Here is a 15,721-nt window from a genome sequence, read left to right on the forward strand (position 1 = left end):
TCTTCCTCTACAGAAAGACAGTAGCTTCTTCTTTCCCTCCAACAGCCTTCTTCCTGGTGACTTCTACTCTCCCTTTGAATGTGCCCCCACCCCCTGTCCTCCACTCATGATTGCATCAGGGGTGTACAAGAGATGAGATGAGAGGGGGGTGATTTCTCACTCCCCCTGGGGAACAAGAAAGTTAAGAGCTAAGAGAGTTAAGTAGTTTTCCTGGAGAGGAATAGAGGACAGAAAAGCAAGGAGACTGAAGAGTCTGGCTGCCTGTGGGCATGATTCAGAAGAGACTTTTGAGGATGAGTGAGGGGTAGGAGGGAAAAATGACCCTTCATGGGCCTGACTTGGAGGAAGCAAACTCTCCATTTGGCGTGCACTCAGTGCCTGCTCCTTGAAGGCCAGACTTTATGAGAAAAGTATTGGAGAGAGGAAGACATGATTGTTTTCAGATCCTGTCTACCTAAAAAGATGGCTAGCTCACAGCTCCAAAAATTCATCTTTCTCTCAAGCTGGGGACTCAGCTTTATAAAGATAGGGCGGGAGGGTACTTGGGATAGAATGTTCAAGCCTGGGGGAGCTTGGCTAAGGGAGTAAGCTTTGCATGCTGGGGAGGGGTAGACGGTTCAGTGACCGGGCCGTCTCCTCAGTGCCTCTAGTCTGTGAGTTCTGTACCTGCAGAATTCCAGTGCTTCTGGTGGAATCTTTTGCTGTTGTTGTTAGAGAGAGAGAGAGAGAGAGAGAGAGAGAGAGAGAAGAGAGACAGACCACAGCACAGCTCTACCACTTGTGAAGATTTCCCTGTGCATGATGCTCCCACGTGGTGGCCGGGGGCTCAAACCCAGGTCCTCCTACTTGGTGAAGTGTGTGCTCTACTGGGTGAGCTAACTCTTGCCTCTTTCACTCATAGAACTATAAGGAAAAACAGGCACATTCACAACTACAGTGAAAGACTTCACTAGCCCTCTCCAATCTCTCTCCCTCTCTCTCTCTTTCTCTCTCTTTCACACACACACACACACACACACACACACACACACACACACACACACACACACTTCAATTTAGACAAGACTATCAACAACATCAATCTAATCACGACTTATATAAAACCCCACCTAGTAACAGCTAATCAAACAGTCTTTCCAGTGAATGTGGAACATTTGCCAGCATGGGCCATAAAACACCCAGAGAGACTGCAGGTTCCAGGGAATGGGAGAGTGAGGGGTTGAGTGAGCTCAACATGAGCCCAGGTTGTCACCAACACCCTCTCCTGCCTCACTCTGGCCAAAAACGAGTGTTTGGATGGGTTAGAAAGAACAGGGGAAAAAAAAAAGAAAAGAAAAAGAAAAAGAAAAAAGAAAGAATGAGGCAACACGAGGGCCAGCCCTTTGTGCACCTTATCCTTAGAAGCAAAGGATTCGCCACACAAGTCTCCTCCTCAGAGTCTTGATAGAGACTTCTTTTGCATTTTTGTCACTGGCCGGGCAACAGGATCACTGAGATCACGTCAGGTCAATCGTGGAGTTGGAATGGAGTTATTTCCACTGCCCGCTCACCCCCCCCCAAGTCATACTGATTATGTGAACCAAAAAAAGGCTTCACACATCACAGTGCACAAAGACCTGGGTTTAAGTCCCTGGTCCCCACCTGTAGGGGGTGGGGAGGAAGAAGCTTCACAAGTGTTGAAGCAGGGCTGCAGGTGTCTCTCTCTGTCGCTCTTCCTCTCTATCTCCCCTTCTCTCAATTTCTCTCTGCCTCTATTGAATAATAAGTAAAGGATTAAAAAAAAAACTTGAAAAAATTCTGATGGAAAGGGGTAGGGCAGGAGATGGATGTCCAATAAGCAGCCTGTAGGTCACTGCTGGTGTTTTATTGTCAGCTGTACTGTTCTCAGTCAATAAAGATGGATATACAATGGTGGCTCCTGTGTATAGCCCCAGGTGTGGTCCACTACCCATCCAGGCTTGTGAAGGCGTGCTCCCTGGTGTTTGCACAGCATGAAGTCAGCTAACGATGCCTCCCCTCCCGCAGAAGGCAGCAGCACACACCCTGCTGATTTGAAACTTCTTAAAAGTTGTGTTTCTGTAGTTTTCTTGTGCGGCCTATGTTTTTTTAAAAAATACATTTATTTATTTATTCTCTTTTGTTGCCCTTGTTGTTTTATTGTTGTAGTTATTGATGTCGTCATTGTTGGATAGGACAGAGAGAAATGGAGAGAGGAGGGGAAGACAGAGAGGGGGAGAGAAAGATAGACACCTGCAGACCTGCTTCACCACTTATGGAGTGACTCCCCTGCAGGTGGGGAGCCGGGGGCTTGAACCGGGAAACCTATGCCGGTTCTTGCGTTTTGTGCCACCTGTGCTTAACCTGCTGTGCTACTGCCCAACTCCCTTTTCTTTTGTTTTTTTTGGTCACAGGGTAAGTTGTCTTCACAGAATGAGTATGGAATAATTCTCTCTGCTTCTGGCCCCTGAAAACAAGATTGTAGAGACTTGCTCTCATTTTTTTCTTCCATAAGCATTTGTTAGGTCTCATCAGTGAACCTGTGTGTGTTTGGCATTTTCTGGTTTTTGTACGATTCTTGATTCAGTTCTGTATACATATGGGCCATGAGACTGTTTCTTCTTGTGTAAGTTTTGGCTAGTTATGTATTTCAGGGACCTGAATAAATCTGTGGGCACAGAATATTACAGTATCTCTTTGTTATCCTTTCAGAGATTCTACAAACATAACACAGATTTCAAAAGGTGACTGGTGACTCTTTTAAAAAATTTTTTTTGTGTGATTGATAGTATTTTACAAGATTGTAAGATGACAGTGTATAGTTTCACACTACACCCATCACCAGAGCTCTGTATTCCACCCTCCCACCTCCCAAAGATAACCACTACAGTTCTCACAAGTCTTAGAAACAGTTGGTGAGCTTCTGCTCAGCTCTGGTATATGCTGGTGTAGGGCGATTGAATTTGGGATTTAGGAGCCTCAGGCATGAGAGTCTCTTTGCAGAATCATTATGCTATTTACCCATGCCTGCTTCTGTATTATTATTATTATCATCATTATTATTATAAGTTCAGGTAAATCAGATCTCTAGATTCCACATGTGAGTGAAGCCATCTGACAGTGAAACCATCTGACAGCCTTTCATTTCTTTACTTATTTCACCAAGAAGAATCACCTCCAGTTCCATCCATTTTGTCCCAAAGGGCACAGCCTTTCATTTCTTTACTTATTTCACCAAGAAGAATCACCTCCAGTTCCATCCATTTTGTCCCAAAGGGCACAATATTATTGTTTTTTGATTGCAGAGTAGTATTCCATGGAGTTTATATTAGCTAGTCATCTGTGGATGAGCATTTAGGTTGCTTCCACTCTTTGGCTGTTGTTAACAATGCAGCTATGAACATAGGGGCGCATATGCCCCTTTGAATTAATGTTTCAGTGTCCACTGGATAAATACCTAAGAGTGGGAATGCTGGATAATAAGGTCATTCCACTTGTCTTTGTTTAAGGCCTCTCCATACATGCCTGGTGACTCCTGGTCTGTTTCGGTGCCTAGTTCTCCATAATTCTCCATTTCCAACAGCATGTTGGCGGTCCAGTCTCCCTCCCTGACATTCAATGTCTCACATGACTAAACCCTGAATCAGTTGACCAACAAAGTCCGTGGGTCTGTATTGTGTCCCTTCATTCATTTTTAGCTTAGCAAGTGGTGGGTAGTAGGAGTCAACACTTTCCTGATGTTACAGAAGTAACAGAAGTGTTTACAGTGGAGGGTTCTGTCGGGGGAATGGTGTCCTGTTTTTTGCAGGAACTCGATCTGTTCTGGGACAGAGTGTAGAGCGTAGACTAGTAACAGAGCTTTCTGAGAGACCAGACAGACTTGAGGAGGCATGACAGGCAGAGTGCAGACTCCAAGTACCAGGCTTAACAGCACTTTGGTAACACTTTAAAATAAATTCTTTTTAAATTAGTGACTTATTATTGATTGACAAAGTTATGAGATAACAGAGCTGTAATTCTATACCGTTCCCACTTCCAGAGTTCTGGGGAACTCTCCCTCCACTGGAAACTGCAGTGTTTCTCCCAAGGGCACAGATTGGAAGGAGTTGACTATTATTTCTAGAACTATCTATGTTTATACATATTTGCCCATTTTTTTCTCAGGTCCTGGTTTTTCTTCCTTTCTGAGTCACACCTACACTGATTACTACTTTTGAGTGTCTTTCCTTTTCTCCTCTCTCTGGGTCATGATGGAATTAGAGTTCAGAGCCTTCTGGTCATCTTCCCCTAATATTTCTCCCCCACTGGGATTATGGATCAAAATTATTTTGGGGGTTCAGAATGTGGGAGTTCTGGCTTCTGTAATTGCTGCTCTGCTGGGCATAGCGGTTGGTAGTGGATCCATACCTCCAGCTTGTTTCTATCTTTCCCTAGTGGGGGAGGGCTCTTCTTTGTAATAGAGTTATCACGGGGGCTCTGGAGCCCAAACTATGATCCACTGCTTCTGGCAGACATTTTTTCTCCTTTGATTTCCATTCTAGTTCATTTGATAGGACAGAAAGAAATTGAGAAGGGAGTGGGAGATAGATAGATAGTTAGATAGACAGACAGATAGACCTGCAGACCTGCTTCACCACTCGAGAAGTGTTGCCCCTGAAGTTGGGGGCTGGGGGCTTGAATCCGGGTCTTTGTGCACAGTAATGTGTGTGCTCAACCAGATGCGCTACCACTCAGCCTCCAAAATGCTCTGTTTTATGAGCCTGCTTCTGTGACTATGCAAGAAATGTGTGTGCAACCCCCCACAGATCCCTCCCAGAATGGACGAGACTTGGCAACATGCCAAGAGGCATCCTGGAAGTGATTTCTGGGAAGGAGGTGGCTTTTCTCCTGGGCCTAACATCAAGATGTGGAATGGTGTGACTAGTGATGACAGGGACAGCCAGCATCATGTAGGGACAACCTGTAGGAGCGAAATAATATGTCTTGATGGGAGTTAGTGGGTCACAATCTGTTAGGGAACATTTTAGCAAGAGAGACTGAGAAACCAGAACCCTGTTCAGCACTCATCTAAGATGGTGCTGGGGATTGAACCTGGGACGTCAGGGGTTGGAGGCACAAAAGACTGGTGCTCTGCTGTTGTGTAGCTTCCTGGCCCAGACCCTTCCAATCTTAAAACCAAGAATTAGGGCCATAGTTGAGGATAAGAAACAACCTTCAAAGGAAGAGGTCTAACTTACCATCTAACTCTTTCCTTTTTCTTCCTTTCTTTCCTTCTCTTTCTTTCTCCCTTTCTTTCTTTTTTTATTTTTTAAATTCATTTATTTTCCCCTTTTTGTTGCCCTTGTTTTATTTTATTGTTGCTATTGCTGTTGTTGTTGGATAGGACATAGAGAAATGGAGAAAGGAGGGGAAGACAGAGAAGGGGAGAGAAAAACAGACACTTGTAGACCTGCTTCACTGCCTGTGAAGTGACTCCCCTGCAGGTGGGGAGCCGGGGGCTCGAACCAGGATCCTTAAACCAGACCTTGCACTTCGCGCCATGTGCGCTTAACCCGCTGCACTGCTGCCCGACTCCTTCTTTCTCTTTCTTCCTTCCTTCCTTCCTTCCTTCCTTCCTTTCTTTCTTTCTTTCTTTCTTTCTTTCTTTCTTTCTTTCTTTCTTTCTTTCTTTTTCTCCCCAGGATTATGGTTGAAGGTACCATGTTTTCATAACTCTACTATTCCCAGAGGCCATCTTTCTTTTTATTTTGATAGAGAATGAGACAGAGATAGGTAGGGATAGAGAAAGGGAGAGGAAGAAAGGAGAGACACCTGCAGTTCCACCACTAGTGAAGCTTCCCCTCTGTAGGTGGCGATGGCAGTCTTGAACCCATGTCCTTGCATATGGCAACAAGCACATTCTACCAGATGGGCCATGACCTGGGCCTACCATGTTGTTTCTATAGCACATGAGTTCCCCAACCTTCACTATGCTTGGTCATCAACTTCTTGGACCACTGGGGTTGAGTCCACTGATCCCCCAGCCCTGCCATCTCAGGACCCGTCTCCATTCTCCCAGCTCTCATGAGAACACACAGGGACTGACCAGGGGACAGACCCCATCTGCCACTGTCGCCTGTGGGCCTTGATTCCAACCGACAGTACCTACTCAGTCATGTCCCACTGTGTCATGACTCAAAGTGCTTGTTTTCTATTCCTGAGCTGGATTTTCCTCCCCACCCCACAAATATCAAACTTGGCAGCTGCATTTGTGGACTTTGAGTGCCTCTCCCCATGGAAGGATCTTGACAAAACAGCAGTAATCCAAGGAGGGTGGCCGTCTCACCAGTGGAACAGAATCGAGAGCCTAGACATAAACCACTGCATGGATGGTCAGAAGCCTGAAAAATGTGTCGGGACCACTCACTGGAGAAAGAACACTGAAGGCTTTTCAGATGAGATTGGACATGTTCAGGGTGGTATGGCCGTAGACCACTGAAGTCTTTTCAACAGATTGTGGGAAAATGGGATATTTATATGCCTGAGAATGAGTGCAGTGTAGCACACAAGGCTCTCACATGCAAGATTCCTGGTTCAATTCCAGCACCACCAATAGCAGAGCTGAGTGGCAAAAGAAAAATCCACATTGGGGGCCGGGCGGTAGCACAGTGGGTTATGTGCACATGGCGCAAAGTGCGGCGTAAAGATCCCGGCTTAAGGATTCAAGCCCCTGGCTCCCCACCTGCAGGGGGGTCGCTTCACAAGCCGTGAAGCAGGTCTGCAGTAGGTGTCTGTCTTTCTCTCTCCCTCTCTGTCGTCCCCTCCTCTCTCGATTTCTCTCTGTCCTATCCAGCAATAACAACAACAAGGGCAACAAAAATGGAAAAAGTGGCCTCTAGGAGCAGTGGATTAGTGGTACAAGCACAAAGCCCCAGTGATAAACCTGGAGGCAAAAAAAAAAAAAAATCCACATCAAATTCAAAATGGATCAAGGACCTAAATGTAGGATCTATGCAATATAACTAGAAGAAAACAGAGCAACTGGGGAGTCGGGCGGTAGTGCAGTGGGTTAAGCACATGTGGCGCAAAGCCCAAGGACCTGCATAAAGATCCCGGTTTGAGTCCCCGGCTCCCCACCTGCAGGGGAGTCGCTTCACAGGTGGTGAAGCAGGTCTGCAGGTGTCTATCTTTCTCCCCATCTTCCCCATCTCTCTCCATTTCTCTCTGTCTTATCTAACAATGACGATGTCAATAACAACAACAATAATAACTACAACAACAATACAAAACAAGGGCAACAAAAGGGAAAATAAATAAATATTAAAAAAAAGAAAACAGAGCAACTGACATGTAATTTAATTTTTTTATTGGTGATTTAATAGCAAATTACCTTTATTGTGTTGACTTTGAATCCTGCTTTTTTGAATTTATTATTATTATTATTATTATTATTATTATTTTAGCTTGAACGGTGGGGCTTTGCATATACCCAACTTCATGTTCTGGGCCCCTTTCTCATTTGGCGGTGGTGGAGATGAAATCCCTCTAGCACCTATGCTTCCTCCCTGGCTGGAGCTCTCCTGTGTGGTGGCGAGTTTGAAACAGGGTCCCGTGCAGAATGATGCAGGCTCCCTACCCACTGAGCTGCCTCGGCCTTGTTTTAATAATCTGGTGTGTGGAATCTCTAGGGCTTTCTACATTCAAGATTTTATCGTCTGCAGAGAGATAGTATTACGCCCTTCTTTCCAATTTCGCCACCTTTGATTTCTTCTTGCTCACTTTCTCTAACTGGAATTTTCAGTTCAATTTTGAATGGAAGTGAAGCAAAAAGCATTCTGGTCTTGTTCCTCTTCTGAGACTGAGCACTTCCAGTCTTTCAACATGAAGTAGGAGCAGGGCTGCATTCCTCACACATATGAGAGAAGGGGGGGGGGAGAGGGAGAGAGAGAGAGAGAATTGTGCTTTAATCATGAAAGGTTTCAAACTTGTTTGCTTTTTAAACAAAGCCCTGCTTAGCTCTGGCTTATGGTGGTGCAGGAGATTGAACTTGAGACCTCTGGTGTCTCAGGCATGAAAGTTGTTTGCAGAACCATTATGCTATTTCCCCCGCCCCTGAAAGGTTCCAAATTTGTAATCTACTTATTTTTCTACAGTGGAGACGACCACGTCACTGTTTTGCCTTCCTCTGCTGACTGGACAGATTACTGTGATTTGCTTATGTTGGACTATTCTTGCTTCTGGGGCTTGGGCTTCTGGGCCAGAATGGAGGATCCTTGTATGGGTCCAGGAGAAACCCACTGAGTTTGCCAGTTGGGGCTTCTTAAAATCAGGCTCCTTCTGGTGTCGAGTGGTAGTGCAGTGGGTTAAGTGTACATGGCACGAAGTGCAAGGACCAGCGCAAGGATCCCGGTTCGAGACCCTGGCTCCCCACCTGCCAGGGGGGTCGCCTCACAAGTGGTGAAGCAGGTCTGTACGTGTCTGTCTTTCTCTCCCCCTCTCTGTCTTCCCTTTCTCTCTCGATTTCTCTCTCTCCTACCCAACAACAATAACAACAGCAACAAAATGGAAAAAATAGCCTCCAGGGCAGTGGATTCATGGTGTAGGCACTAAGCCCCAGCGATAACCCTGGAGGCCAAAAAATATATATAAATAAATAATAAATAAAAATCAGGCTTCTTCTCTCCCACAGAGTCAGGGAGATAGGCACTCACCTTCAAGCATTGATTGGGGGCCAGCAGTTCCTTTGGCAGCCTGAATATATATATATATACACACACACACATATATATATATATATATATATGGAGAATTCATGGTTTAGAGTAAATTCGGTTGATAAATGTGTAAAATTTCTCAACTTTCTTCAAAACACTCTCACCCTCAGCCTAGATCCTCCCCCACCGTCATGCACCAGCACCTGAAAGCTTCCCCCCAATACCTTTGGTGCAATACACCAAACCCAGTCCAAGTTCTGCTTTGTTCCTCCCCCCACTTTTTTATTATTATTTTTAAAGGTGTTAAGGGCATTCTAGGATGTGCCTTAAGCTCTTAGAATCATTTTAGTGTTTGTTCAAGTCTTTTCAGGCCAAAGTTGAGGCCTAGTGGAGAAGAGGTTCACAGAAACCTGGCTAGAGTTTGGTCCAAAAGACAGTCTTGGTCCAGGTGAAAATTAAAAGTTATAGAGAGAGCTGGAGCTCTCTATCCTTCCCCACCTCTCTTCCTTCCTTCCTCCCTCCCTCCCTCCCTCCCTTCCTTCCTTCCTTCCTTCCTGCCTCAAATACAAATATTCTCTATGCTTGGGGTATGTGAGATGCTTCTCGGATTTGGAAAACACATATGTGTGTGTTTGTATTTGTTCACTGAAAAAAAATGTTTTCACTAAAACCACACCTGTTAGTCTGAATGAACTTTTTCCACGGTGGCACCTTTTTATTTTTATTTGTGTGATGAGTCTACAGAGTGAACACTTTGTGGCTCATTCCAGCTTCCTGTTTACAATCACTGGAGGGTTTGTTTGTTTTTTTTCGCTGCCCCAGTTTTTGTTGTAAATTGTAGTGAACTGAAGGGCAACGACAGTCTTTTCAATGTTTCCTTGAAGGGTTTCTTAGACACAGAGATAACATGGTGGGATTTCTGAGTTCTTGAACTTGAAGATTTTAATGGATGTACTGACTTCCGTGAGCGGAAGACCAGCCAGAGAACAGCGTAGTGGGGACCTACGCAGTGCCAGAGATGGAACCAGAAGCCTCCTACCTGCACGACCTCTACGCTGAAGCTCTCTCCTTGGGCTTCTGAATTGGCCTTTTGTTTTATTTTTAGATATTGCTTTTCATTTGTTCCTGAGGTAACCTCGTTTAATGAGACTATAAAGATTTTAGAGGTACAATTTCTCATCTCTTTAAAATGTGTCACCACACAACATCTCCCACCAGCACAGCAATATCCACCTCCACCCTTACAATCAAACTCACCCCACCTCACCCCACCTCACCCCTGGACGTCCCTGGTTCTGCAGTCTGAAGGCAATGGCTTCTCATCTTTGATTTTGCTTATTCCCTTGCTTAGTTGCTTTCTTCTCTCTATGTCAAAGGGAGCACCTGTCTTTTTCTTTTTGTGTAAGTCCCTTTAAAATTTCTTTTTCTTTTCTTTCTTTCTTTCTTTTTTTTTGCCTCCAGGGTTATCACTGGGGTTCGGTGCCTGTACTATAAATCCACTGCTCCTGGGAGCCTTTTTTTTTCCTGCCAGAAAGACAGAAAGAAATTAAGAGAGGAGGGAGAGATAGAGAAGAGAGAGAAAGATAGACACCTGCAGACCTGCTTCACCGCTTATAAAGTGTCCCTGCTGCAGGTGAATGGGGGTTTGAACCTGCCTTTAGTATTTTTATTTAAAATATTATTTATTTATTTTTTATTGAATAGAAACAGAAATTGAGAGGGTAAGGGGAGATAGTGAGGGAGAGAGACAGACACCCTGCTTCACCCCCTACAAATGGGAACTAGGGGCTTGAATCTAGGTCCTTGCACACTATAATGTGAGTGCTTAACCAGGTACCCCACCGCCTGCCCCCTCTTTTTAAAAAGCTTTATTATTAATTAATCAATCAATTAATTAATTTTGCCAGAACACTGTGTAGCTCTAGCTTATAGTGGTGGGGGGAGTGAACCTGAGACCTGGGTGCCTCAGGCATTAGGGTCTTATTTGCATTACCATTGTGCTATCTATCTCCCCCACCTGCCTTTAGTATTTCTTAGAGGGCCAGTTTAGAATTAGTGAACTCCCTTAACTGTTGCTTGTTTGAAAAGCTCTTCATAGCAACTTCAAACCTTAGCTGGACAGAGTATTCTTGGGTAGCAGGTCTCTTTCATTCAGCACATCAAAAAATTCTGGCCAGTTCTTTCTTTCTTTTCTTTCTTTTTTTTTTTTTAACCAAAGCACTGCTTAGCCCTGGCTTATGGTGGTGTCAGGGATTGAACCTGGGACTTTGGAGCCTCAGGCACAAGAGTCTTTTTGGCATAACCATTATGCTATCTAGCCCTGGCTCTTCCAGTTCTTTCTGTCAAGTTTCTGTTGAGAAATGAGCTGGTAGTCTTACAGGATCTCTGTTATAGATGACTCACAATTTTTCTCTAGGTGTTTTTTTTTTTTTTTTGCCTCCAGGATTATTGTTGGGGCTTGGTGCCTGCATTACAAATCCACTGCTCCTGGAGGCTATTTTTTTTTCCTTTTGTTGCCCTTGTTGTTTATTATTTATTATTATTATTGTTGTTATTGCTGTTGTTGTTGTTGGATAGGACAAAGAGAAATCGAGAGAGAAGGGGAAGGCAGAAGAGGGAGAGAAAGATAGACAGCTGCAGACCTGCCTCACTGCTTGTGAAGTGACCCCCCTGCAGGTGGGGCACCGGGGGCTCAAACCAGGATCTTTACACTGGTCCTTGTGCTTTACACCATGTGCACTTAACCCGCTGTGCTGCCGTCCGGCCCCAATAGTGGACTTTTTAATGTTGTCACATAGCTTCTATATTCTTTTCATCTGTTCTAGTTCTATTGTGAGTGAGCCTGGGAAGTGATCACAGATCTGCAGTCACAGGGGCCTGCAGCTCAGAAGCTGGTGGTGGCAGGTTTGCCACAGACTGGCAGGAGAGCAGCCTCTGGCAGGCTGTGCACAGTCCATCAATTGGGTGTTTCTCTGTGGCTCCGCCCCAGGTCCTGCCATGGCGGAGACCAAATTCCAAGATGCTTGCTTCCAAGCTGGTTCTTTTATTTATTTATTTTTAAAAATATTTATTTATTTATTTATTTAAATCTTTTTATTTCTTTCTTTAAATGTTTATTTATTCCCTTTTGTTGCCCTAGTTGTTTTATTGTTGTAGTTATTATTATTGTCGTCATTGTTGGATAGGACAGAGAGAAATGGAGAGAGGAGGGGAAGACAGAGAGGGGGAGAGAAAGATAGACACCTACAGACCTGCTTCACCGCCTGTGAAGTGACTCCCCTGCAGGTGGGGGGCCGGGGGCTCGAACCAGGATCCTTAGCTGGTCCTTGTACTTTGTGCCATATGTGCTTAACCCGCTGTGCTACCTCCTGACTCCCCTAAATCTTTATTTATATATTGGGTAGAGACAGCCAGAAATTGAGAAGGAAGGGGGTGATAGACAGGGAAAAAGACAGAGAGCCACCTGCAGCACTGATTCACCACTCATGAAGCTTTCCCCCTGCAGGTGGGGACCAGGGGCTCGAACCTGGGTCCTTGTGCACTGTAACATGTGTGCTCAGCCAGGTGCGCCACCACCAGGCCCCATTCCAAGCTGGTTTTGCTATGCCCACGGGTCCATGGCCTTTGCCCCCCTTTTCCTACTGTTGTGGTGTTGGGTGCCCAAAGCCGCAACAGAGGCAGGGTTGTCTTTGCAGCCTATGGCTGAGCTGGGCCGGGCTGGGCCAGGCAGGAACTGAAGCAACTCAGGTGGGCCTCAGGTGGGCAGCAGCAGTGGCGAGAGCCAGACCAGACGGGCAGTCAGGTCAGCTGGGGTGAGCAGTGGCACTGGAAGCTGAACAGGGTGCTAGTAGCGCCCGGCTGGGTGGCATAGGAAGGAGGGGGCAGAGGGCTGAGGTCTTTCTCTCTGATGGAAAAGTCTCTGTGTCTACCCTTCTGGATTCTGAGATTTGGTTGTTAGTTGAGCTGAACTCCAAGAGTGTTTCCATGTAGTGTGTGTGTGTGTGTGTGTGTGTGTGTGTGTGTGTGTGTGTGTGTCTGTGTGTGTCTGTGTGTGCCCGAGTCCCATGGATACATTGTGGCGCCGGTGACTGCTGCAGACTCACAGGAGAGCCAGACTCTCTGGTCAGCGGCATCATGGCTTCGCCTACACAGGCTTGCAGCTCAACACAGACCCTCCCCAGCTGAGTTGAAGTGCCTACTATCTATCTGTCTGTCTGTCTGTCTGTCTTTCCCTCCACTGGGGCTTGGTGCTCACACTACGAATCCACTGCTCCTGGCAGCCATTTTTCCTTCCTTCCTTCCTTCCTTCCTTCCTTCCTTCCTTCCTTCCTTTCTTCCTTTCTATTATACTTGATAGGAAGGAGATACATTGAAAAGGAGGAGAGACAGAGGGGGTGTTGCACTTGGTTAAGCGTACGTATCACCATAAGCAAAGATCTGGGCTGGAGACCCACTTCCCACCTGCAGGGGGGCCACTTTGTGAGCGGTGAAGCAGGTCTGCAGGTGTCTTTCTTTCTTTCTTTCTTTCTTTCTTTCTTTCTTTCTTTCTTTCTCCCTCTCTCTCTCCCCTCTCAATTTCTCTCTGTCCTGTCAAATGAAAATAAAGCAGAAGGGGGGTAATAAAAAGGGAAAGGGCCATCATAAGCTGCAGACTTGTAGTGCTGGCACCGAGCCCCAGCGATAACCTTAGAGGCATTAAAAAAGAAAAAAAATAATAATAGTGAAAGAAAGGAAAGAAAAGAGAGAGGGAGAGAGAGACACCTGCAGACCTGCTTCGCTACTCGTGAAGCTTTCTCCCTGCAGGTGGGGACCAGGGGTTCAAACACGGGTTTTTGCACATTGTAACATGTGTGTTTAACCAGGTGGGCCACTGCCAGCCCCCAGAGTGACTGCACTTCACATGCTTCCCTGCACTGTGCGTGAAGCCAATTTCCCCGTAGTTGTCAGTATGCTGGACAAAATCCTCAGCACTCTGTGTGAAGTTTCTACTGCTCAGCTGCATGTCCTTTTCTGGGACCCCGAGATCGCCGGGCGTGGAGGTGATATCTCAGGGCTGAGCGGCAGCGCATCAAGTCGAGCATACACATGAGCATGTGCAAGGACCCGGGTTCAAGTCTCCGATCCCCACCTGCAGCAAGGAAGCTTCACAAGCAATGAAGCAGGGCTATTCTGTCTCTCTCTTTCCCTGTTGTGTCTCTCAATTGCTCTGTGTCCTATCGAAATAAATAAATTATCAGAAAATGACTTCCTAGGGTGGAAGAGACAGCTCAGCCTGCTGGAGCAGCAGCTGGTGTGGCTGAGGCCCAGAAGCCACAGGTTCCATCCCAAGCACCATCTTAGGCAAGAACTGAGCAGTGCTTCCGGCCTCTCTCCCACTTCACTTTATCTCTCTCTCTTTCTCTCTGTTAAAACTTTACTTATTTATTTTTCCTTTTGTTGCCCTTGTTGTTTATCGTCATTGTTGTAGTTATTGTTGTTGATGATGTCGTTGTTGGATAGGACAGAGAGAAATGGAGAGAGGAGGGGAAGACAGGGAGAGAGAAAGACAGACACCTGCAGACCTGCTTCACCACCTGTGAAGTGAACCCCATGCAGGTGGGGAGCAGGAGGCTCCAACTGGGATCCTGATGCCGGTCTGTGCACATTCTGCCACATGCGCTTAACTCGCTGCGCCACCGCCCGGCTCTCTCTCTCTCTCTCATAATAAATTGGCAAGTAAACCTGAAAATAAAAATGGAGAAAAGAAAATTCTGTGGCCCAGGAGGGGGGCCAGTGGGCCAAGCTTTGAACACCCCACGTGGCAGCGGGGTACCTAGAGCACCCAAGGATGACTTTGGCATCACCCCGAGTGAGGCCCCCAGACTGAGCCCTGGCATGGGCTGTGACATAGTGATGCGCTGCTTCTCGGTCTCTCACTGCTGAAGAAATCACTCTCAAAATAAAAAAAAAGCTTTTCATTGAATTCTGCCTTGTCCCCCACCATTTGACTCTGGGGTCAGAGCTCTGTGGAATGGCAGGACGCAGTGAGAGAGGAGTTGGGGGCAGAGAGAGGGGGCGGTCCACTGAGGCTGAACCTCTCAGCCAGATTTGTAGCTCTGGGTGCTGGGTGAAGGTGGGAGAAGGACTAGGTGCTTCTCAGGATGGTCCTCTCCCCCTCTTTCCTCCTCTCCCTCTCCCTCTGGGCCGGGCAGGTGGGTGGCTGGGGCCCCAGCGGAAGTCAGTTCAGGGCCCAGGGCAGACAGCAGGGCTGGGGCGGTGCTGAGGCGGAGCTGTGCTCTGGCCCCACACCCAGCAGGACTTACAGCTACGACTGGCAGGGGGAGCCAGTTGTAGCTGACTCTGTGTGGCATCCTGGTCCCGCCTGTGCTGGCGCCCGCTCTGCCCGCTGCCACCCGGCCCCACCACGCCCATGCAGCTTCTCAAACTCCTCGGTCTCCTCTGGCTGCTCAGTGCCTCTCCGGGGAACACAGGTGAGGAGACATGGTTTTGGGGCCCTGCAAGGACCCTCCTGGTGATTCAGGGACTAAGGGGGTATTGTGTGTGTGTGTGTGTGTGTGTGTGGAGGGCTCCTTGGAGCTTTCCGTGCATGGAGATCTGAGGCAGGGAAGGGGGAGGGGGAGGGGGGAGTCTGGGTCTCTTCACCAGGGACTGAGGCTGCACCTGGAGGCTGGGTCTGATCTTTCTGGAAGAGTCCCTTCCTGTTTGAACACTGTTTTCCACGCTGCCACTGGAACCGATGCTCCCCCAGCTCTGGTGTTGCTTCAGACCCAGACTCAATCCCCCCACCACCCATCCTCCTGCCTGGGCCTCTTGTGACCTAGGCCCTGGGGACCCTCTTCTCTCTGGGGCATCTGTGTCCTGGGTTCTCACCTCTACATCTGCCTCTAACTCTCCCAGCTCCAGCCTGGACACTGCTAGTTTGGGCTGGGTCAGAGTTGGGAGACGCTGAATTACACTCCCAAGGGTAGTTCTGACACCACCCAGTGTGGGGGTCCCAGCCTGCGCTCTCCTACCCTTCAGGAACCTCACAA

The sequence above is a fragment of the Erinaceus europaeus genome, chromosome 15 (genome assembly GCF_950295315.1).
Source record: "Erinaceus europaeus chromosome 15, mEriEur2.1, whole genome shotgun sequence".
Taxonomy (NCBI): Eukaryota; Metazoa; Chordata; class Mammalia; order Eulipotyphla; family Erinaceidae; genus Erinaceus; species Erinaceus europaeus.